The 25,878-nt window shown below is 37.7% G+C and overlaps 1 protein-coding gene across 4 annotated transcripts in view; it reads right to left on the bottom strand.

Moving 5' to 3' along the window:
* The window catches only part of LOC149577691 (inositol polyphosphate multikinase alpha-like), a 111,770-nt gene that overhangs the window by 46,512 nt on the left and 39,380 nt on the right, over positions 1-25,878 (bottom strand). The window lies entirely within an intron of this gene.

The raw sequence follows: 25,878 nt of genomic DNA, 5'->3' as shown, positions 1-25,878 counted from the left end.
CCTCGCCATCCAAATCCAAAGGCAAAATGAAATATCAATATGATAAGGAATTGGCTCATGCAGCTTCTTCTTCAGTGATATCTATTTTGGATAATGTAATGGACACAAAGATTGGTCATGTGGATGTGGCTGATTTTCTACAAAGAGTTGAAGCTCCAGCTAGTCATGAAATGAAGCATATTAAGAGAAGCAACATTCACTTGGTATCCACGTTTCCCATAGCGGCTATAGAGCCTGATTTCATTTTTGGATGTGCACAACAGTTTACTCCTAAAACGAAGACTATAAAAGATCCTGACAGTAAGGTTATCATTAACCTTGATCCTGAGGTCATTGAGCAAATTTTCAAGGTTCCACATAAAGCAGAATGTGTTGATTTGAAAAAGACTCATCATTGGCATGTTGGAATGAGCAAAAGCATAATTATTAGAAGTATGTCAACCTTTACTGGTTAGACAATAAGAGAAGCAACTTCTCTAGCTGGCCAAAGACCATTCATCGGTCAAACTTCAAACAAGAATATAAGGATCTCATCATCCTTCTCAACAGGATTTGTGGCCTTAAAGATTCTACTGATTTCGAGCCATGGATGTATAAGTTGATGTTTCAAATTATGGAGAATAAAGAACACATCTTTTGGAAAGAACTCATCAGTATTGCACTTTGTCAGCAGATATACAATGTGGGAACATCAGTGCCCTTCTACATGAATTCTTATCTAGTCTCCATTGCTATTCCCATGGGATCTTTCTCTGGCCTTTCTACCAAGGGAGATCGTCTTCAGATTCCTATTTGGGATTACTATGACCAAATCACTTTGGCAAATACTAAATTCCATTATAGAAGAGTCGAAGATGTGCCTTCTTTGGGCATTTCTGGTGCTTGTTCAATAAGCAGTTATTTGTCAAAAGAGTATCTGATGCAGCATGGGAGAAGGTGAACCAATACGGTTGTATTTTTCTTTAGTTTCCCATTTTCACATACTTGAGAGTTGGATATTTCAAAGGTGAGTCATATACCTTACCTAGGTATGCTACAAATCGAATTATTCTAATGGAGCTAACTAGACAGCTCATGGATGTGCAGAGTGATCAACATACTTTGCATAGGCCTGGTTTTGGCATTACCTCAGCTAAACCGTTGGCTATTGGCAATTATTTGATCATTTCAGTTCCTAAAGCAAAGAACATGGAAGCAGAGTTACAATTGATCACCTTGAAGAAGTTCAAAACTAGATATGATTTCAACTACTAAGAGATGAATTCTCAAGTGAAAAGAGCCTACACTCATGTTCACCGCATCGAGGATATCTGAATTGATATGAGGACAGAACTTGACATCATGAAGATGGACTACTGCAAATTAACTATGCAGCAGATAATTGATTTTAACATGTTAGAAATCCCTTCAGATTTCCAAATTGAAGATGATGGCAACATCCTTGATCCGGAATTTCATCAAGCCAGCTTTCATAAGAAGTGCCCTTTTCCTATTCAATGACAACAAAAGGAAGGTACATCTATCATGGATAGATTTCAATCCATCTTGGTAAACACCAATAAATGGTTGAAAATTAAAGGTCTTAAAAGAGTAAATCCTAAGATGGGCTTGGACTGTGGAAGTTTTGGTCCTCTTGGCAAGAAGTCACAACTAGAAATCATAGGGAAAGATGGTGCCTCATCTTTTGATTCTAAGGGTTCCCTCACATTCAAATTGAAGGGAAGAAAAGGAGCTATTCATCTCAAGTCCCTGAACCAATTCAAAAATCAATGGAAGAATCAGAAGAGGAATTGGAAACAGAATCTGATAAAGGAGATTCAGATGAAGAAGGGAAAATCACGATCATATCTCCTCCAAAGCCCACAAGCTTGTACATCTTCTATAGATGAAGAGCCTTTTCTGCATGAGGTTGATGATGCGGATTCGTTCTCCAATGTTTTCACTCCTTCCATTCCTGTTTTGGAGGTTAATATCATGGCTCTTCCTATTTCCTCTGCTGCTCCTCACGTCCCTACACATGAACAATGTGATCATTTAGCAAATGTTTTTGAAGATTTTCCAACTCTTAGCCATGGTCAAGCTTCCCAACTTCATACATCTTTGACAGGATTTGAGCTTTTCATGACAGAGTCTTCCCAGAATGTTCCTATGCCTTCAACTGTGCAAACTAAATCCTACTCCATTACAACAGAAATACAATCAGGATCAATGCCAATGGTTTCCACTGTACCTACTTCTGCGGATGAAAATTTCAACTTGCCTGCATGGTTGAGCAAAATAACAACGAAGAGGAGGAAAGTGGTTGTTCCTCGGAACAATCTTCCTCTTAAGAAGACCAAATCCAAATCTTTGAGAGACAAGATTGTTTCCAGAATTTTATTTGATTCTGATAAAACCAAATTTGTTGAAGTTGTTGAGCCCTTGGTAGATAAACCTGTTGAGGAACTTACTCGTTCTGACTACTAGTGTACTAAGGTTGAAATTGGAAAGCAATCACGTTTGGGTTGTTTGCAAGATGCTCAAGATGCATTGACTAATGTATCAAAGAGCAATCATGAACTTTTGGAAAAGAAAAATCAACTAAAATAGGAGATCTCTCGTCTAAATAAAGTCATCCAAAAACAATCTTCTCAGAGTGTTGTTATGTCTCAAGCGTCTAAAGAGAGAAAACTAATTGAAGCCGCTAAGTCTTAGATATAGAAAATCATTTTTGAAGGAGTTCGAGCTATTACAGAATCATTTGCAGTTCTTAGGCGTGTTAAAGAGATAATGAAATGGAGTGAAATTTAATCTTTTCTTTGACACAAGAAGCAAATAACCTGAAGGAAATCCTTGATGATTGGGATGAAATGATAAAATTTGATCTGAATGCTATGGTCTCACGTGACATTCTTCTGTCATGTGAAATGTTCTTCAAGTTTCAAGGACTCATTGGTTACAAAGAGGAGACATTGAGAAAGCTGATCACAAAGTTGCAAGTGGCCTTTGGAGATTGTCAAGCAGTTGAAACAAGTGTTACTTGTGATTTGGAACAGATAGGATGCCGTGTTACTATTGATTTTGGTAATCTTATTGCAGCAGCGAGTAAATTCAGAATATACAATCGAGATCAATGCTGATCTAGATTCTAAAAATTTTGATTCGCACACGATGAACAAGTTTGTTTTGTATAAGTCCCTGACAAAACACTTGTTAGATACTACAATAGCAAATTCCAAAGTTGTGCAATCAGCATATGAAAATGCAGTGAGAGTAGAAGCCATATCAAAGACTATCGAAATTGGTGATCTTCCAACAGTGCGTGACATCATTGTCAAATTCAAGGCACTGAGAAACAATCTCTAAGATTGTTATTTGTTTTTATTTCATGTTAATAGTTGTAAAGGATGCATTACATGAAAAAATGTAATTACATGTAATGCGAGTTACATGTATGTAAAAGGATGTAATGCGAGGTGCATGTGCAGTTGCATATAACCCTTTATTTTCTTCTATAGTTAGACTATGTCAAAGTTGGTTTAGTTGCTCCCATGTTTTCCTCCACCTTTTTCTCAACTCTTGTGCCTATATAAAGGAGTGCCCCCTCATTGTAAAATCATCATTATCTTTATGCAAGAGAGCTCTGGAGAAATTGTGTCAATAGAACTTTGTTTGTGTAAGCACTATTTTTGAGAGAAAGTGAATACAAAAGAGCATTTGAGACTTAACTTTGATTAAGTGAAATTGTTATTTGTGTGAATTGTAAGCTTTGTCTATAATTCATCCAAGTTATCTTTGATTCATATTATCTTGTGATCTTGGTAATTGTATCTAGTGAGTTGAATAAAAAAGAGTTAAGAAGCAATTGGAGCCAGAGCTTTGACCGGAAGCAATTGTGGAAATATATTGCTAGAAGCTTTGTCTGTAGCTTATGTTTTCTTTTTAATTCAAAAAATAGTTAAGTTACTTTCACTTTTAGGAGTCTTTGTGCCCTAATTGTAAAGTTTTTCCATATAAATGTACGACTGGACTTAGAGCCAAACCGGTACATTTTTAGCTAGCCTTTGAGTTAGTGAAGGTTTATCAATATCACTGCTTCCAGCTCTTGATAGAAGTGTAGTTAGAGATTCACCCTGCCCATTACTTGCTCCACGAGTAAGATGATTCTTTCTTGAAAGATAAGAAAAAAGGATATTGGTAACACCCATTTTATAAAAATCTCTCAACTTCTTGCTTACCTTGAGTTGATCCAAGGAACAGTGAGAAGGGGGAGCCTTCCCTTTAAGGTAGGAGAGAGTCTGTCTCACACGCTATGGCTGATTATCCTATTTTCCGACTAAATTTTTACGCAAAACTGTCGGTTGCAAAATATCCACCCAACAGATTGTTAATCTAATTATTTACAGATGATCATAAATATAGTTATTTTCAGTTGATCGTTAATCTAGTTAATTTCAGATGATCATAAATACAGTTATTTTCAGTTGATCATAAATCTAGTTATTTCAATTGTTTGTTAAAATAGTTAATGTCATATGAATAGGATTTTCAATTATCTATCAATGAATCTGGGTAATCTTTGTTTAAACTGTCTTTGTTTTCGATATGAAGAACCGTTTGTTACAAAAAATACCATAGTTGTCATTTTGCACATATCCATATGCATCCAGCTTGCATTCTTGGTCATTCAAACAAAAACCCCATCCTTGCCTACATGCAATCCATCATTCTATGTCCAATTTTGGCCCGTTTTGTCCAAATACATGTCATTTGGTTCATTTCCGGCCATCACATGTGTTACATAAGTATCTAATCAACACTTCGAACACGTATTCCTCATAGATCCATCATTGCAAACCAAAATCTAATGTCATCATTGATCCAATCCCTTTAGATGATGTATTTACTCTTTGGAATTTCTATATTATAGCACAAGATATGTTCGCGCCACCAAAAGCCATAAGAAAGATTAAATATCAATATGATAAAGAGCTAGCTCATGTAACTACATCACTTGTTTCATCTACCCTTGACCAAATCTCATATACAAACATGGCCAAGTTCTTGTAGAGGCTCAAAACTCCTACCAACAAGAATATGCAGTGTATCAAGAGGAGTAACATTCATCTAGTATCCTCTTTCCCTATGGTTGCCCTCAAATCTAAGTTCGTCTTGGGATGTACACATCATTTTAGCCCCAAGTCAAAAATAGTAAGGTAGTTTTCAGCTTGGATCCAAATCATATTGAGCAAATGTTCAAAGTCCCTCCAACTTCAAAATGTGTGGATTTGTCCAAAGAAATGTCCGTGGGACTGTGAAATCAAAGAATATTATATTATTAGAGGCATACGAATGATAACTAGCTAGAGAGTAAGAGACCCAATTTTTCTAGAGGGTCGAAAATAATACACAGATCTGACTTGTCTTCAGAAGTTAATGATTTGATAACTCTCCTTAATAGAATATGTGGTCTCAAAGAGACCAATAACTTTGAGATTTGGATGTTTGAGTTCACCTTTCAAATTTTTGAAAATAAAGAACCCATCTATTGGGGAGAGCTCATAAGCAAAACATTGTACGAATAGTTAATTCATGTGGGGATATTATCACCATTCTAAATGAATTCATATTTGATCTACATTGCTATAGCCATGGGGACGTTCTTAGGACTCTCCGCCAAGGGAGATCGGTCTCTAGTTCCCATCTAGAACTACTATGATAAGATTACAGTAACACAAAGCAAGCATTATTATAGGAGGGTACAAGATGTATTCTTTAGGCATTTCAGGTGCCTTTTCTGCAAGGAGTTAGCAATCAAAAGAGCATCAAAAGAGGCATGGGATAGGTAAATCAGTTCGAGTGCATTTTCTTGCAACTTCCAACTTTCACCTACCTAAGAGTAGGGTATTTTCAAGGAGAACCATACACTCTACCAAGGTATCCTACTAATAGGATCATTCTCATGGAAATGGCCAGACAGATCATGGAAGTGCAAACATATCAACACAACCAGCATGAGCCATGATTCGGCATTACCACTGCCAACCCCCTCCACATTGGTTGATATACACTTAACTTGGTCTATAAGACGCAAGTTATGGAAGTCAAACTTCAACATCTAGATACGACTTTGACTACTGAGGAATGCATTCAAAGATAAAAAGGGCATGCACCCATGTTCATCGCATTGAGAATGTGTGGATTGACTTGGGCACTGAGATAGATATCATCAAGACAAACTACTGCAGGCTTACGTTGCAGCAAATCATTAACCTAACATGGTTGAGATTCTAGAAGAATTTGAGATTGAAGATGATGGTGTAATCCTGGATCCAAAATATCACAAAACTCAACTTGGAAAGCTTTCTCCCTTTCCTATTTCGTGGCAACAAAAGGAAGGAATTTCTATCTTTGATAGCTTCCAATCCATTTTGGTGAATACCAACAAGTGGCTGAAAAGAAAAGCTCTCAAAAGCATACATCCGCAGGTTAGGGAGATTGCAGTCATTTCGGGCTCGTTGGAAGAAAGCCTCAAGTGGAAGTCGAGAAGAAAGACAGTTCATCCTCCTCAGGGCAAGCTAAAACTCTCAAGTTTAAGCTCAAACGAGGAAATGCTTCAATTCCACCCTCGGATTCTTCTCAAGCATCCCTACAAGAGGAAGAATTAGATGAAGAGGATGAAAAGGAAGAGGGAGAGATAATGATCATATCTCTCCCACAGTCGCCAAACAACCAAAAGCCATCTAATCAAGAGGAATCGTTCTTGGATATCGTAGACAATGATGTGGATTCATTCTCCATTGTATTCATGCCTACCATTTCCATTTCAAAGGTGAATATGTCAACACTCCCTATCTCTTCTGTAGCTCCTCCTATCCTCACAACAGAGCAATGTGAGAACTTGGTAAGTGTATTTGATGATTTTCCAACTCTTACAAAAGGTCAAGTTTCCTGACTTGATACCTTGATTGTAGGATTTCAGATGTTCATGACAAAGTCATTTCAAAGAACACCCATGGTTCCAGCTATGTAAACTAAAGTGTGTACTATGACAACAAAAATACAATCAGGATCATTGTCTATTGTAGCTAGTATTCTTGTTTCAGCAAATGAAGGTTTCAGTCTACCTACATGGTTGGAAAACATCACCAAGAATAGGAGAAAGATCATACTACCCTGAGATGATCTCCCTAAAAAGAAAAAGAAATCTAAGCTCCCAAAGGTGAAGGTTGTCTCAAGAATCCTTGTTGATTCTGATAAGATCAAATATGTTGAGATTCAAAGCCTTTGGTGGATAAACCAGCTAAAGAGGTTAATCACTCAAATTACAAGTTCAACAAAATTGAACTTGGAAAACAATCGCGGCTAGGGTATTTATAGGATGCCCAAGATACACTCTCAAATTTGCCAAAAAACAATCACGAGCTCTAGTAGAAGAAAAATCAGTTTAAGTAAGAGAATGCTCATCTTCACGAGGTCATTCGCCAAGAATCCTCACAAACCATGGTCATCACATCACAAACAGCTCAGCTGAATCAGATAACCAAGGCAATAAAGGCTTGGTTCGAGGAGGTCATCTCTAAAGGAGTTCAGTCAATTAAAGATGTGCTCAAAGTCCTTAAATGTATCAGAGGTGTTGAAGAAAGACTCCATGACATGATTGCTTCTTTCAATCAAGAGACCAATACCCTCAAAGAAGATTTGAGTATCTAGGATCAAATTGAAGAGGGTGATTTAGATGTCTTGATCTCATGCGACATCATTCCATCCCTAGATATATTCTACAAATATCGGAGACTAATGGGTTATAAGGCACGGGTGGTGGAAAAGCTTTTGACAAAAATATAAGGAGCCCTAGAAAGTTATCAAGCAGTAGAAATGGAGATCATGAGCCATCTAAGACAAATGGGATGCAAGGTTCTTACAAGAGATGATAACTCCATTCACTTAAGGGGAAATATCTTCAGGGTACACTGATAGAGTGAATGCTAAATTTGTTTTGAAAGATTTTGGATCACATACGATGAATAGGTTTACCACATACAAGTTTGTGGCAAAGCACTTGTGGGATTCTCTTGCAAAGAATTACCGAAGTTGTGAAAACAGCACATGCTAACGTAATAAGGGTTAAAGCTATTTCAAAGACAATGAACATTCCAACCTAAGAGTATGAAATTATTATTTTCCAACCTTGGTGATGGTTTTATTATTATATCATGAGCGGACATATTTCTTATATTTCCTTCGTCGGGCCTTTATATCTTTTTCAGTGGTCATTCTTTTATTTTTAATAATATTGCCACATATGTTGCAGATGGTTTTTGTTTGTAACTCTTTTGCCACCTTTTACTTTATTTCTTGTAACTGAGCACACAACCAAGGAGGACAAGATTTTATATTTGCGTTGATCCTATTGAAAGGGGTTACACCATATCTATGATACTGTAGTTCATATTATGATCGTATACTATCTGCAATACATTTCTTATTATTTTCACAAGCACATATTGCCTGCAAATTCTTTTCATATTACCTCTTAATTGGATACGTTGCAACTCCATTGCTTGACTTTTCAATCGAACCATGCATCATTGTTGGAAGCTCATCCACATACTACTGTGAAATCTCTTTACCTATAACTTGTCATACCATGTCAGGTATCAATGTTGAAGATCGCAAGCACAGAAGTGCCATGAGTCATATTGAAGGCTGCAGTATATATTTCTCTGCTCTGCATTTGCAAAAATTGGTTTCACATCTACCAGCAATTGCTTAGAGGCTGATAAGAGCATCAAGGGAACGATATACTACTAGGTCATGCAATATGTTTATCTTTATTCTTGCAAATTGATATATGAGGCTCGTAAATCCTAGCCTGGGAGTTAAAACAAGGCAATGATATCATAGTTAGAAACTAGCTCTGAATGAGCTCTTTATTTTACTTAAGTTTAATTCTGCAAATATACTCAAGAGTCAAGTAATATGTTGAAACCTATAATAATTCCTCTTTTCAGAATTCTTGTGTTAAATTGGAATGAGATCCAATCAGTGCAATGGTTATACAAGGGTATCTGATATATACCTTTTGAGATAAGAGAAAGCACTCTCATGTAGAGTCATGAAATAAATTACTAAGCATCATGAATATTTTGGTAAGCCTCAAGGACAGATCGGGCAGAATGAAATTAGTTGTGGTTAACCAATGCGTGGACAATTGCCCTAGGGATTCATCAAGGAAGACCAACATGATCGAGATAAAAGGTGTGTACTGATAATTATTTAACCATGGGTTATACCTGCAAAATAAGAGAGGAAATCAAAAACAAAATAAACATATGATAAACAAACAAACATTGACAAAGTCATCTCATGGTGAACAAATGGTGCGATTCTTGATGTCTAGTCGAGCAGTGGATTGACACTCTAACACCAAGTTGCTCAATGACGGGATAGGGTGTCCCATGCCTATTCCTGGGTAGGGAGGACCTTTCTCAATTGAGATTGTGTGGGGATATTTAAGGGTCCGCAATTGGGAGGTTAAGCCTCTGATAATGCTTCTCCTCTCCAACAAATGTCGAGACTTGCACAAGACAAAGATATGATTTGCATTCAAATATCTTCTAGTAATGAGTATTTTACGTTTGTGAATCTGCAATTTCAAATAGAAGATATGTTAGATGGTTAATATCGTTTACTCAATTATTGCATTATAGTCATTGGTTCTCTTCCATCTAAATATGTAAAGTAGTTGTAAAACTCTTTTCATGTGATTATGAAAAGTACAGTGTCTTTATTTGTAGAAAATGATCTCTCTTTCCATTAAGTCATGGTTAGTTATGATGGCAGCTATATGTGTTGCATTTGTTTGTGTTGTCGGTAAAAACCATATTATAGCCAACGGGTTGAGTTAATATCTGAAAGGTTGAGTGACGGTTGAGTCACCCCTTCGGAAAGTATATGTACATTGTCTAATGGATTTATGGATCATCATGATTGTAATTGGAATTGCATATCTGCTTATATCAATAAAGTCTATGTTCTATGTTACATTATAATCTATTAATACGACAAGTATCTATTTACCCTATACAATAAACATTTGGCGTTGTTGCTAGTCGAACCTAGTATACAAGAGGTGTTATGAAGATTAATGCCGAATTTGCTCAATAAATATGGGAATAAAATAAAAGACAAAGATGATATACACACAGCACGGGAAGCATTAATTCTAACACAACAAGCAAAGCGAAAGCAGAAGTTTCAACAACTCACCAACGAGAACCAAGTGGGTGAAGGAGCACTAACCGATAGAGTGCATTCACCTAGCAGACTAAGGAGTATCGAGGACTTGCTTAAGGAAACATGACAGAGATTAAATTTGGTAGAAGAGACAAGGGAGGAGTTCCTAAACTTGTATACGACAAGGATAGAGAATCCGAACGGAAGAGAAGGAACCCACATAGCTCAAGGTGTCGAAGGAGCATGAGCAGAACTCTTCGTTCCTGATACACCTACCAAACGAACACAAGTAGAGAATCGAACAACTTCGTTTGAAAATCTCTTCACACCAAGTAACGCGGTTGTCCAAAGTAAGGTGGTTGTCCAAAGTAGCACGGTTGTGCAGAACAACGCGGGTACTCAGACCAGCGCAGGTACTTAGAACAATGCAAGTACTCAAAACAACACGGGTACTCAGAACAGCGCAGGTACACAAAATAGTGTGGGTGCGTAGCAAGTACCACAAATTCAAAAGAAATTAATAATGGCAAGACCAAAGGAAAAACTATCGAAGTTTAATGGCGATGGAACAATCAACCCCGTTCACATTGTAAAACATGTGAAACAATCTGGACTACGAATGGCGTAATGGACCAAGATGATTGGGTCCAACAGTTCCAAGGTACTCTACGGGGTGTACCATTGATTGGTTTTCAAACGCTGATCCACAGAAGTTAACTTCTTCGCCGAATGTCAAGAAAGAATTTATAGCAGAATTACGACCTCTCAGAGATGATAATGAGATAGTAGCGGAAATCTAAATACTAAACAAGGAAAGAATGAAATAATCTGCATGTACGCAAGGAGGCTGAAAGAGCTGGTAGGAAAAATGGAAAGTCAACCAACGGACGAGTTGAAGAAAAGGTGGTTCGTCGAAGGACTACAACCAACACCGAGGAAAAAGATGAAAATTGTACCTCCAACATCATACATCGATGCCTATAACCGCGCAATGGAATTGGAAAGTGAACAAAAAACAAGCAAAAAGAAAAAAGACAAATCGTTGGACTTGGAAGATTAATAATTCTGAAAGCAACAGCAATGAGGAATCAAGCAAGAAGGTTTAGGCACTACGGAAGGACATGTTACGTATGAGGAAACAATTTTGTGATATCTACCAAATTATGGGACATTCCACCAAGGAATGCCCATTTAATATGAAAATGAAGGGACGTCAACAAGTATTGCTAACACAGGTGGTGTCCACCTCAAGAGCAAGAACAAATACGAACAATGACACAACAACCTCAGGAGGGTACCGTAACAACAACCGACGTGGACGAGGCAGCAATGACAATAACAAGAATAAGGGGGGCCAAAGCCGAATACAGTACAATCCGAGTGGATGGCCAATGATACAATGTCGTGCATGTAACCTCTGGGGGCACTTCGCCCCCGAGACTGTACTACAAAGGGAACACCATAGCTGTTGTGTAGATGGTGTGGTCCGGGAGACCATGAGGATTCAAAATGCCCTAAGCCCAGGGTGAACCTATTAAGTATAGAAACATGTGAGGAGCAGACATTAGACATCACTCATGTGCAAGTGAAAATGTATCCAGATCCGGAAGAGGAAAAGAAAACGTTGCAGCAAACGCGAGCAGAATTAGAAAAAGAAATGGAAGCTGAAAAACCGCAAACAAGGGACATTGTTAGCACCTCAAGGAGGAATCGGCAAATGAAAATATCATACATCAGCTAACGCAAGTTGAGGTTCCCATGAAGTTGAACGACCACCTTGCAATGGCGCAGTTACGGACTATAATCCTGAACATGACACCACTCCCTAAGGTGATGGAAGAGTCAGGAAAAGACACACAAGATGGAAGCAAAACGACCGTGACAGACCCAATGCAACTTGCGCTCACTACAAGAAGATACCCTGCAGTAGTAGAGATGGGTATTCTCGGAACCATCCTCCTGGACACCATTGTAGATGGTGTAATGTCCCCATTTTAGCAGTTAACCAAGTGTGTGTGCGTTAGCCTTGTTCTACATGGTCCCGAGGGCTAACAAAGGGTTTAATGGGATCCTGGAGTGTTTTGGCCTAGTCATTTCCAGTTTGGGCCAAAACGAAGTTGATTTACTCAGTTTCAAGCATACTTACTATTTTTAGTAAGTCGACAGGACACAGTGCAGGTCAATTTTGGTGATTGAATTTGATACTCCTCGGTGAGAGCTTTCCGATGAGCTATCACTCACATTATTCGGAGTCCGATTGCTAATACATTTTAATGCCTGAAGTTTTACTAAAGTAATGTCTAATTTAATTGTAAAATATTAAAGTGTTACTTTAATATTTATTTTATGGGGATGTGTAACCAAGGGAGACATAAGGGGTATTTTAATATATGTTTTATATACTACACATCTTTTATCCCACATTGCCCATATGAGTTGAGCGGACCCTTGGAAATAGAATAAAAGGAAGCATTTGTGGCTTCATTAGGCAGGTTGAATATGAGAAGAAATTGGTGTGTGAGTTGCAGCTCCGTTCTTGACATTTGAGGACGTTTATCCTCTCTTGTAACATTCTAGACGTCATTCCCTTGGGGTTTGGCCTTTGGAATTCTTTGTTATCGGCTTGATTATCAGGCAGCTTAGTTGCATTTCCAGCTACAGGCAGATTTAGTATTTTGCTCATATCTTCTTCACTACTTGTCCGACGCTTATGCAGCTTTGAGGGAACGATATTACAAAGGTAGTGGACTGATTGAAGGACAAAGTACTGTAGCAGAAAGTTCGAAAGCATGGGCTGGAGTATTATGTCAATAATGCTGAAGTAATTAGTGAGTTGATAAATCTGCCATGTATTTGTCTTTATGAATTCTGAAAATAACATTTAATTGGCAGCAGTTCATTTCCTCTTTGCATATTATTGTAGTTTCTTTCTTGTTTATGTTGTATGATACCAATTCCATGCACAAAACACAACAAACAAATAAACATTTGATTTCCGGAGTTATAAGGGGTTTAAAACATTAAACGGAGAAATAAGAGGTTGAATGCAAATTGTTTGACATAATTCCTTTCAGCAATTTGGTTTAGTTTTTTGGGACATTCAGGGGTGCCCATTACAGATGGAGGGTCAGGAGTGATCGTACTACCAGAAGAAACATGGAAGAAGTTGGGACAACCTATGTTATGGCCACCTATATTTCAACTGCTCATACCAATCAACGCGGGATTAAACCCTTAGGGACTCTGATGGCACAACCTATAACAATTGGGACACAACCATTCTTACTAGATTGTGTGGTTATACCATTGAAAAAAAGGGTATGGTGCCATCCTCAGAAGGGGTTGGCTCGTACAAGCAAAAATAAAACATGATTGGAAAAAGAACACCCTGTCCATGGAAGGAGGTCATAGATTTGTAATTGACCTACATACACAGATGGTAGGAGAAGAAGCAGCATCATCAAATTCTGAAGACGAGGGAGACAACCAAGGGAAGAAATGAATGTAACCCAACAAAGAAGGGATTCTGAGACCGAAAGTAGGGTCCAACGATGACGACTTGGATTTGGTGAATGGCCTACTCCATTGGCAAATGGAGGGCTATGACCTCTTTCCGAGCTGTCACATGTTAGGGGTCGAGGAAGGAAATAAAGGAGAGGAAAATTAATTTCCGAAGGACTATAGAGAAATGAAGGAAGGAAAGGCGCAAATAGACAAAACACCGGCACATACATTGAGTGAGGAAAATCCTATTATATACGAAGAACCCACATTGAAAACGATGAACTTAGGGGACGAGGCTAACTCGAAAAATATATTTGTGGGAGATGACTAGAATCCAATTCTAAAAGCAGCAGTGTAAAATATTTATGGAATATAAGGATGTTTTTGCATAGACGTATAAAGACCTAAAAGGGGTACTGCTGGAATTATGCGTCCACCGTATCCCACTGATAGGAGCAGTACCCATATGGAAGCGACCATACCAGATGAACAAAAATTATGCCGTACAGGTTATAGATGAGATTAATCGGATGCTTGACATAGGCATTATTTTCAAGGTACAAACAAGTGAGTGGGTGTCCCCAAGCGTGATCTCTCTGAAGAAAGACACTATTCAAATAAGAATATGTGTAGACTTTTGATGCTTGAATGCAGTAACAATTAAGAACCCATTTTCGATATCGTTCACAAATAGTATTTTGGAAGAAGTGGCAGGGCATGAAATTTATTCCTTCATAGATGGATTTTCCGAATACAACCAGATATCCATCATAGAAGAAGATAGGCTCAAAACAACCTTCATAGTAGAAGACAGGGTATATGCCTACAACAGAATGTTGTTTGGTCTGTGCATGCTCTAACAATATTTCAAGGAATTATCTTCCACATCTTCGACAAGATGTCAATCGGAAACTTCAAGGCAATTTTGGACGATTGGTGAGTTTTTAGTACAGACAACATTCATTTGACCACACTCAGAGAATGCATGGAAAGATGTAGGCGAGAAGGATTGGTACTAAACCTAAAAAAGTGCAAATTTATGGTATTGCAGGAAAATAGTGGGACACATCGTATGCAAAGCAGGATTAAAGACGGATCCTGACAAAATCCGAGTAATCTTGGAAATGCCACCTTTAGCAAATGTGACTGAGGTAAAATCATTCTTGGGACACATAGGATACTACCAAAGGTACATGTCGATGCATCAAACTACGCAATTGGAGCAACGTTGGCACAAACAGGGGATCACGGATTGGACCATCTAGTGTACTCAACAAGTAGATTATTGTCTAAAGCAGAAAAGAATTACAGTACAACAGAACGAGAGGCTCTCAGAATGGTGTACCTCGTACATAAGTTTAGACACTATCTATTGGTGACTCCATTCGCATTTTACGTAGATCATCAAGTCCTATTATATCTCATGAACAAACCGATCATCTAAGGACGGATAAGTAGATGGCTACTATTGTTGCAGGAGCTTACATTTAAAATTGTGGTACGGTCTGGGAAAATACATGTAAGTGCAGATCATTTTTCAAGGATCAAATCAAGAGAACCTCCAGAAGGAGTCAACGACGATTTTCCCGATGCACAACTATTCCAAATCAACATACTACCATCCTGGTAAATGAGTATCAAGGAATATCTTTCAACGGGGCAATTTTCTAGGGCAAAGCTGCCAAGTGAGAGGAGGAAACTAGTGCTGAAAAGTCGAACGTTCTAATTGATTAACGGGTTGTTGTATAAGATGGGACCCGACTAGATTTTACGACAATGCATTTTAGAGGAAGAAACACCAAAGATATTGAAGGAAGCACACGAAGGACCCGTAGGAGGACATATAGGGCCACATACAACTACACGAAAGATACTTTTGGCAGGGTTATGGTGGCCAACCGTGCACAACAATGCCAAGGAGTGGGTTGTTGCGTGTGATACATGTCAGAGGGTCGAGAAGACACTAAAGAGGGATTTCATGCCTCTAAACCCTCAAGGTGAGCAAAACCCGAAGATGCAAGGACATTGTTGTCGCAACAGAGTACCTTACTAAGTGGGTAGAGGCATGAGCCCTACCAAACAACTCTACAGTGAGCAAGCAAGATTCATCTACGAGAAGATCATCACAACGAACGAGATCCTGATACAGTTGACAAGCAACTGTGGAGGATATTTTGTCAATCACGTCATCTGACTACTAACCACAGAGTTCAAAATATACCATTCTCTATCGATCTTGTGCTATCCTAGAGCAAACAGACAAGCAGAAGCCACAAACAAAATCTTGGTTGGAATAATCTACAAGTCGTGCATAGTTGAAGTTGAGCACTAGGAGGAAAAGCTGCAATCAACATTATGGGCATACTGTACCTCATACAAAGTCACCACAAAACACACTCTGTTCCAATTGATGTATGGTCAGGAAGTCGTAGTACCAACAAAGTTCATGGTACCAAGTTTGCGAATAGCGATCGAAAACAAGTTGGGAGACATGAAAAGTCTCAGGGAAAGATTGGACAACCTAAATAAATTTGACGAACAACGATTACAAGCACAATGGGCCACTGAAGTTTCACAATGCAGATGCAAGGTGTGGCATGACAAGCACTTGAAACTCAGCCGGTTTCAACCAAGTTAACTAGTATTGAAGTACAACGAGCGTAATGAAATCAAACTGGGCAAATTTAAAGTGAAGTGGGTTAGGCTATACAAAATTCACAAAGTGGGCGATAATAGAGCAATAAAGCTATGTACGTTGGATGAAGAGGAGGTGATGGATGCAGTAAATGGGTCAAAATTAAAAATCTACCATGAAAGAAAAAAGGTTCCGGGAGAAAAGGAGACTTCCCCGAACGAATAACCCAAAGATAGTTTAAAGATATAATAATTAGTAAAATATATATACATATAAGAATAATATATAAATAAAATAGTAATTATAAATAAAGAGAAAAGAAAATATACCGAACAAATGAGTAATGAGATAAAAGGAGAAAAAAACATATCGTACGGCCAATACAAGAAGAAGATACCGTACGAGCAAAGTCAAAGCAATAAAGGCTACCAGGGTACCAATACATACCGTACGAGTAGAGTCAGAACAGTGAAGACTACTGTATGGTGAGAAATGCAATACAAAGATAATGTATGGCCATGATGAAGGATATCGTACGACCAAGTAAAGAAACGCTTGCAAGAGTGTTATAGAATACCATACAGTAAGCATCAACAGGAATTTTCGTACGGCCAATCAACACAACAATCGCAAGGATGCAAGTCATGTGTTGTACGGCCATGAAGAAGTAAAACAAGTACACAAAGAAGTGTATGGCAACCAATTACGCAAGAGAAAGACAATTAAAAGCAAGCCCATCATACGGATATAACTGAGCATAGTTGAGAGCCCACATAAGCAAACACTGTGCAACCCACCATCACAAATACACTGTATAGGCTAGGGAAGAGTGGAGAAGGAAAGTTGGATCCTGGATGGCCAATAAAAAATGGGTCACCATTGCAACACAATAACCATGCGACCCCTTAAGGAAAGGAGAGCAAGATTAAAACATACCGTATGGAAGTAACACTAGGAATTGATAGCATCAGGATACAATATATCTTGTACGGCAGCAAGTTAAGCACACCGTAAGAACCTACAGCACATAAAAATCAATCCACAACGGTCGTACAACCATACCTAACACAAGTAAAAGGCATCATAAAGAGCATAGGAGAGATAGGGAAGGAGGAAAAGCACCATACAAGCATAGCAAGAATATGGATCATCACCATTGCTAGACTCACACAAAAGATTGGCAAACGGTAGTTGTGAACCATTTCACCCACTTCTACAACTGTTTTTGACAAGCAAAAGGACAAAAGAGGTGACAATTATGCATTTAGCCAGGAAGAGAGCATGGACGAAGAAATTAGAAGATTCAGCAAGCAGCACAATGAACAGGAACATACGGGCTTTATCATTGGGAGTGTATTCCAAAAGTACAGGCAAAAAGGAAAGGGCGCAACCGGCTGCAACTACACACCTCACACCTCAGAATGTGACGTTTGAGGGTTTGAACCGATTGGAGTTTAGGAAGTGGTGGCTTAAAACCTCAAATGACCATACTTCAAGGGTTTTCTCCACAACATGCTAGAAATGTACGACCGATTTTCGCGAACAAGTTCATTTATGTATCTCGGACAGAACTTTGTGATATCTTTTAGAGCAGCAAATTTTACAAGGGTATTCAGTATAGTAGGTAATGTGTAGGGAGGGAGAAAAATTAACAAGCCAAAGAAACTAAGTTGAAAAGTGAAGGCACGGTTGGTAGAAATGGTGTGTGGCAAAAGGCGCAAGGCAAAAAACGAAGCCCTAATGGATACTTCGAAGGGAAAGGGATTGAAGAAATCCGATATACTAGAAGGACACCGGCATTCCCTAATGGACCTAGTAAAAAATAGACTCACTGGATCGACTTGGGCATCAAATATCTCATTACCATAGGTGAGCATGATGAACAACATCATGATTGACAGAATATATGATTGGGCATCTTTATTGGTTGAGCGCATGCATGAGTTAATGACACTGCAACACAAAACATTCTATATGCCACACTACGCCATCGATCTATTTCTGGACTCCATAACACGAATGATACCTGCTAATAGACTGGAGATCAGCAGATCGCCATTTGACAAAAGAAGATGCGACAGGAGGTAGAAAGCTCAGAGCATGGGAACACTGATAGTGGGAGACAGGATAACCTCTGAAGACACTGACAACTCAAAGATGGAAGTGGAGGATGAGGAGGATGATAAGGACGTCAAGATCATCACAACACAACCACTATTATTTCCAAGGTCCCTCGCAACTACGTCTCATTTTCACCTAGTCCCAACAAGTATACACATTCCTAGATTTGGATAATTTAGGCAGCCTATAGTTATGACTCCAGTCAGGGTAGCAACTAGACCAACAGCGCAATCAGCACCCTAGTCATCAATCCGACCAACACCACCTAGGATTGCTAAGCCTTCAGTCAACTGAGAGGTTTTGCCAACTACACCCACAGTTCTACCAGAGATAGAGACAGAGACCTCGATCATTCCAGAGGCCGTAGTTGGAACAGAATCACATCCATCTCTGACGACAGCCATACCAGAGGAGGCAATGGAATTACCGACACAGGACATTCCTGAGAGCTCAGGAACACCACAAGTTTCACTGGAGGTAGTGGGATCTGATGTAGTGGTGACGATAGACGATGCATTATTGGCCCCTAGTGAGGACACAATAGCAAAGGGCTTAAGTGAACAGGACCTAAGTGGGTATTTGGGCAGGAGATTCAACATCAAACTAGTAGTGCCAACACTTGTCACTATCTCACCCATGAGAGAAGTACCTTAGGTGACAGATCCCCCACCCCTGGCAGAGATTCGTCCTGTCACAATAGAGCCACCACCACCCCTACATCCAACAAAGAGTACTGAGAGGATGCTGGAAGCAATAGAGGCAACGATGGCCACAAAGCACACCACACCAACAGGGCCTTCAGAAGCTACAAAGAAGGATATTGAGACATACTTAGCTGATGTACTAACTTGAGGTCACCGAGTAGTAGTCTCAGTGCAAAGACGTGCCTTGGAGGCGGTGCTACGAGAGTTGGAGCAAGTCTTGGCATTTATGCGAGTTAGTTGTCCAGCAGCCTTCTCATAATGTTTTGAGGCGAGGGGATGGGCCAAACATAGACACCTTAGAAATGCGGCAAGAGTGGAATAATCAAGAGCCCATGGTGAAGAGCAGGGTTGAGCATCTCATGAGAGGGATAAAACAGGTATATCAAGAAGCGTACTATGTTATGCGTAGGAGTGAGGCGGATCAAGTAGAAGTAGTAAGGGATCAAGAGGAGACAACTACCAAACTAGCCACAGTGGAAGAGAGTTTGACCACCCAACAGGCATCTTGGGAGAAGGAACGGGCAACACTCATTGCAAAGAAGGCAACAGTTGTATCTCAATTGGGAGATGCAAATAAAGAATCAGACACAAAGGAAAAAGATCTCCGGAAGATAGTCGACATGATGAAGAGGGCATTGGAACTATAGATGTAGGCCAAACTGAATTTGAACGCTTGGACGCAGTAGGTGCACAAGTTGCGGGCACAAGTGAACGAGCTTAGGGCACAGAAGACATCTACCACACCAAGGACACACCCTCTTCTTCTTAGTTTGTTTGAATCTTGATAGTTTGAGTCACATTTTGAGTTTTGATGTATAAGTTATCTCTATTTTTTCGTCCAAAGACGACTTCACTTTTTGGGGGGGATGATGTTATCGGTAAAAACCATATTATATCCAAGGGGTTGAATTAGTATCTAAAAGGTCGCGTGATGGTTAAGTCACCCCTCCGGGAAGTATATGTATATCGTCCAAATGGATTTATGGATCATCATCATTGTAATTGGAATTGCATATCTGCTTATATGAATAGAGTTTTTGTTTTTTTTTACATTCTAATCTATTAATATGATAAGTATCCATTTACCCTGTATGGTAAACAGTTGGTTAAATGCCCTTTCAATTGTTAGTTAAGGCAATTTAGTTAATTTGTTATAATCGTCAATCTCTTTCATATGAAAATGTAAAATAGCTGTTATAACTGCCTTCACATGCTCATGAATATAAAAAAGTAACTGTGTTCAACGATATGATAGTTGTCAGTTAAGGCTGGAAAAACGGGATGTTGCAAAAGGTTTTTCTTATAAAATAGATTAAAACAAGACTTAGAGCCAAACTGGTACACTTTCAATCAGCCTTGGAGTTGATGTTGGTTTATCGGTATCACCGTTTCCAGCTAGTAGATAGAAATGTAGTTTAGATATTTAATCTTGCCCATTTCTTGCTCCACGAATAAGTCAATTCTCTCCTAAAAGATAAGAGGAAAGAATATTGGTAACACCCCTTACAAAATCTCTCAACCTCTTGCTTGCCTTGAGTTGATCCAAGGAATGATGAGAAGGGGGAGCTTTCCCTTTAAGGTATGACTCGTCATCCTATTTTGCAACTAGATTTGTACAAACTGACAGTTGCAAAATATTCACCCAACAAATTGCATACCACTATGCGATGCCACCCTAAACTAATCTTATATTTAACAAATTTATTCACCACTTTAGTTACTAAAACATTCTGAGTTTTGAGCGATGTATGAACACTTATGAGGTATTAAGACTCATCTTTGGACACTCACGTTGATGTTTGATAGCTTTAGTTGGATAAACTCATGAGACCAAACTGAAGTTATATAAATTATAATATATATGTGATATATATAAATATGTGTGTAGTTGAATAATAAAACATTATATTAATTAAATATTAATGAATCGACATGTCTCGTCCATATCTCATCTATAATAAAAATAAAGTGTTGCTGCCATTTGGAAAACCCATAACAAAAATATGGTAGTGCTTAGCACATTTGTAGCGATCCTTGGAAAATCAACATGATATCAGAGCTAGGTTGCAGAGATTTTTTGTTCTTTTAAATAAACTAAAGGTACAACCATTGTGTGTGCTCCACGAACAAACTTGTAAATGTCCTGAGACTCATCCCTTGTGCAGTGGAATAAAGTTCCAAAGTAAGAAGAATCGGAATCGAATCGAAATCGGCAAGGCCAAATCAAATCATGAATCAACCATGAATTGGCAAATTTTTAAAACCCTTGAAATTTAGTAACTTATTTCATAAACCCTTTATCGCTGATTTAATTCACCGATTCACAAAAAATCGTTTGGCTTGAATCAAATTGCGTGAATCGTCGCAATTCTCGAAACTATGGAATAAACAATTGGTGGCATCAAATTTGAGCGACAAGTTGGAGGCATCAAAGCGACTAAATTTGAGGGTGTCACAATTTATCTTCCTCCAATCGAAACCACAGACTTCATAGAAGTACCTTTCTATAACTTAGTTACTCTTGAATTGTAACCAATTCTGTGACGTGCTACATGAGTTTGATGGACAAGTTGACCAACTCAGAAGAAGACGCAACTGTGCTCAAAAAAAGTGAAATCATCATAAACTATCTTGGCAATGATACAAAGGTAGTCGAGCTCTTCAAATTGGATAGAATGTCAATGAGTCAGAACGATGTCTTTCAGGAATTGAAAGGATCAGCATATGTGCACTACAAAAATAAATTCTAGGTTAAGTGGGCAAACTTCGTGAAGGAGCATTCCTCATCGCCTTGGGGACAAATAACCTTGGTTGGGGAAATACTTGCACTGGTGTTTAATATCCTACAAACTTTCTTCGCCATATTTAGATCACACAATATGCAAGTCATTTCCCTACTATAAGATACGCATTTTATTGATGCCTGGGAGTTCGCCTACTCATGAATAAGTAATGCAACATAGGGAGAGAATACAAGCAATCCTCTATACGAATTACGTGAGATGAAGGAGGAACTTTAATATCATTATCGGGATTGAGAATAGGAACCATGATTCCCTTGATTGGAAATTGATGAATTAATGTGAACAAGAAACAATAGTGATGGATAAATCACCACTTATCGATAATGATAGAGAAACCAGTAATAATGGGTGATAGCGATGGGAAGATACTTATCACCCACGACTAGCATAGATATTGTTTAGTTAAATAATTAACATCACTAAATATAGAATGGTAACGAGGAACATATTAGCATGTATGATGGATATCAAATAGGAATGTTACTCTTCATAAGAAAGAGAAGAAGAATAAAGATAAAGAGGCATTCGAAAGGTACAAAGTGTATTTGTGTACTTGTTAATCATTTTATGTCGGGTAGAAGGATTCAAGGGTGGAAAAGGCACTAATCCCTTGGAGGTAAGTACATAACTTATATTAAGTTCCTTCAAATTATTATTATTATTATAAGGCATTAAGAGTGGTACATTATATGTGTCATCATTAATTATTATTATTTCATAGTTATATTATATGAGATAGTATAACTAAAAATATATGGTGATTATATATGTATATAAAGTAAAATATATTACTTAAACAATTTGTTATGAATATAAGTGAGATTGGTCACCTTAGAATTTTATGCGTTATTAATAAAGGAAATAATATGTTAAAAAATAGATCATAGTATATGTATAGAAAATGGAAGATATGCTTATATGTTCAAAACTTCAAAGTATATACATTTATCTATATTATATTTGGGATGATCTTATATTATTATGCAAAATTATTTATTATGCTTGAATATCATCTCTTATCTATATTTTTATACGAGCAATGTGCCTTGATCTTTTCCTCTACAGAGGAAGCCTAACATTTCATTAGAGGCAACCTTGAAAGAGAGGGAGCAGATAGATGACATGATTCAATCAATCTTCGGTGATCTCAGTCATATTGATTCAAAGGGAGTAAACCATGTTGAGATGGATTCTCTTGTCTATGTGATTTTAATGGGCCTATTGTGTACATCATGAGGAAGTGACGACTTACAAATGATGTTACTTGTATTTGCATAAGTTATTGTAAAGTGGCAATTTTACAATAACTTGTATTATGAGATCAAACAAATTGAAAATATGGTGAATGTCTTACATCTCAACATTCTAGAAGGCCATTACTCAGAGTATTTGGATAATATCATTGATATTCTGGGAGGCCAATACTCTTGATATCAGATGTGATATCAAACATTATTTCGAGTATTTGGTGAATATTATCGATATTCTGGGAGGTCAATACTCTTGATATCAAATGTGATATCAAACCTTATTTTGAGTACCTGGTGAATATTATTGATATTCTTGGAGATCAATACTCTTGATATCAAATGTGATATCAAAACCTTTCGAGTACTTGGTGAATATCATGTGTTGATATTTTAGAAGACCAATACTCATGATATCGAATGTGATATCAAAATGATGGAAATTATTGTTCAAAGATATCCTCAAAATTTGTCATTTTTAATATTACCCATGGTGTAATACTAGTCTTGTGTTTATCCTCTCTAGCTAAGAGGGAGTGTTGATGTTTGATAGCTTTCGTTGGATAAACTCATGAGACCAAACTGAAATTATATATATTATATTATGTGTGTGATATATATAAATATGTGTGTGTAGTTAAATAATAAAACATTATATTAATTAAATATTAATAAATAGCATGGAACATGTCTATTGATAAATCATCTACAATATAAATAAAAGTTTGCTACCATTTGGAAAACACATACCAAGAATATGGCAGTGCTTAGTACATTTGCAGCGATCCTTGGAAAATCAACTATTGTGATAGTCGTTAGAATAACTTTCTGATTAGATCTTTCTAAACGACTATTCTCTACTAGGAAGTGCCCTGTTCAGTCATTAAACATGCAAGCAACAGCAGAAACAATTAAAGCTTTCCTCTAAATCTCGAGCCCTCAGCAAGGTTTCTTTTCACAGAATTGGAACAAGGTGATAATACATCAAGAGCAAAAGTTGTTACATATGATTGTCTCTCAATCGCAACAAACTCTTTCTAATAGCCAATGAAAACTCAAAGATGTCCCACAGTGCTCTGCCACCCGAACACAGGAAATCATTCCTTGTATTATTCAATCATGACAATAATACCCAAATGTCACCAACAGGGGCACTCTCATCTAGCCAAATGTAAAGAAGGTGACAGGCATGATGAGTGTTTGTTGTTGGCAATGAGCTACTCTTATCCATTCTCGGGTTCTTCTCTACCACTGACTCCTAGTGTTATGTTTAGTTTTACTCAAAATACTTCCAGATAATACTGAAGCTTGATACCTCTTTGTGAACACAATGAATAACAATAACTGACATCCTTTGTATCTGGCAATCCTCTCTTAACGCTTACAATTTCAGACTCATGCAAGCACCATAATACAGTTACCATATTTAGAGAATTTTGTCTATGTTCATAATGCTGCAACCAAAACACCCACCCAGATATTCTTGTAACAGTTTTCCAAAGTACTATCTCCTGACCGAAAACCTATCACAAGCAGCCAAATACACATGTATCGAATGGAGATGGCTCTGCAAATAAAGATATTTTCTAGAAAGGACTCACGCGCATGCACATACATCCAATTTCAGCTCGAACAAGTAGGCTCACTATTCCATCCTGGCACTCACAGCAAGCATTATATAATCTTATCCAATAAAACAGAAGGCAATGCATAAACACATAACAAAGTCAACCTACATAAATCTCTCTTTTCTAATTCTGACATAAGATTGGGTTTTCACCACAAAGAGGGAAATGTTGCACAACTTAATCTACAATGTTGGGGTTCTCTTGAGCATCTATCCCATATCGTAAAATCTAGTGATCTTACATCCCCTTAAAACTTTAATAGCTATAATAACTATTAATGTGATTCAGACCTTGCAATCGAAGTAATTTTAAATATTAAATGTGATAATTCCACTATTCAGACCTTACAATTGGAGTAGATCTAAATGGAAACTCAAGCTAGGACCATTTCTGAGCATTATAATTTACGGATTATAATTTATAAGATGAAACTCAAGCTAGGACCATTTCCAAGCATTCATTTAATTTGAAATTCGAAATTGATTGTTCAAAAAAGGGCTAATTAGAGTAACTATATGTACTGATCCTTTGGAAAAAATTAGCATTATATTTGACTGAATTCATTGTACTCTTTAGTGTTCTTTCCAATGGATCTACAAACTCCAATCCATCTAGGTGCATTTGTGCTTTGAGAATAAACCTAAATTTAACTAGAACTTAGCAATCAGTTCTCTACCGTAAAGCTTCTGAATTATTTCACAACAATTAGTTGTGTGTATCTTAATTGTGCAAAATGTGTTCCATTTAAGTTTACTCAAACTACTGGCCCATGCAAACTAAAGCATACTGTTTACCTTTATAAGAAAACAAAAAACGAAACCATTGAAAATACAATGACCTAATTTTTGCAAAAAAAAGAATATTAAAATTTTTAAATCTCTGAAATTAATTTATCTTAATTCACTGGAACTTGCTCTAATCAAAGTTTTAGAATAACAATATTTTTTTATGTGCACATGAATTCATTAACTTCTGATGAATTACAACTTCCTGAAACGAAATAACCTGAATAATACA

This window comes from Cupressus sempervirens, chromosome 1 (genome assembly GCF_028749045.1).
Source record: "Cupressus sempervirens isolate cs-2001-9-10 chromosome 1, ASM2874904v1, whole genome shotgun sequence".
Classification (NCBI taxonomy): domain Eukaryota; kingdom Viridiplantae; phylum Streptophyta; class Pinopsida; order Cupressales; family Cupressaceae; genus Cupressus; species Cupressus sempervirens.
The sequence above is the reverse complement of the archived record's forward strand: the minus strand, read 5'-3'. Positions and strand labels throughout refer to the sequence as shown.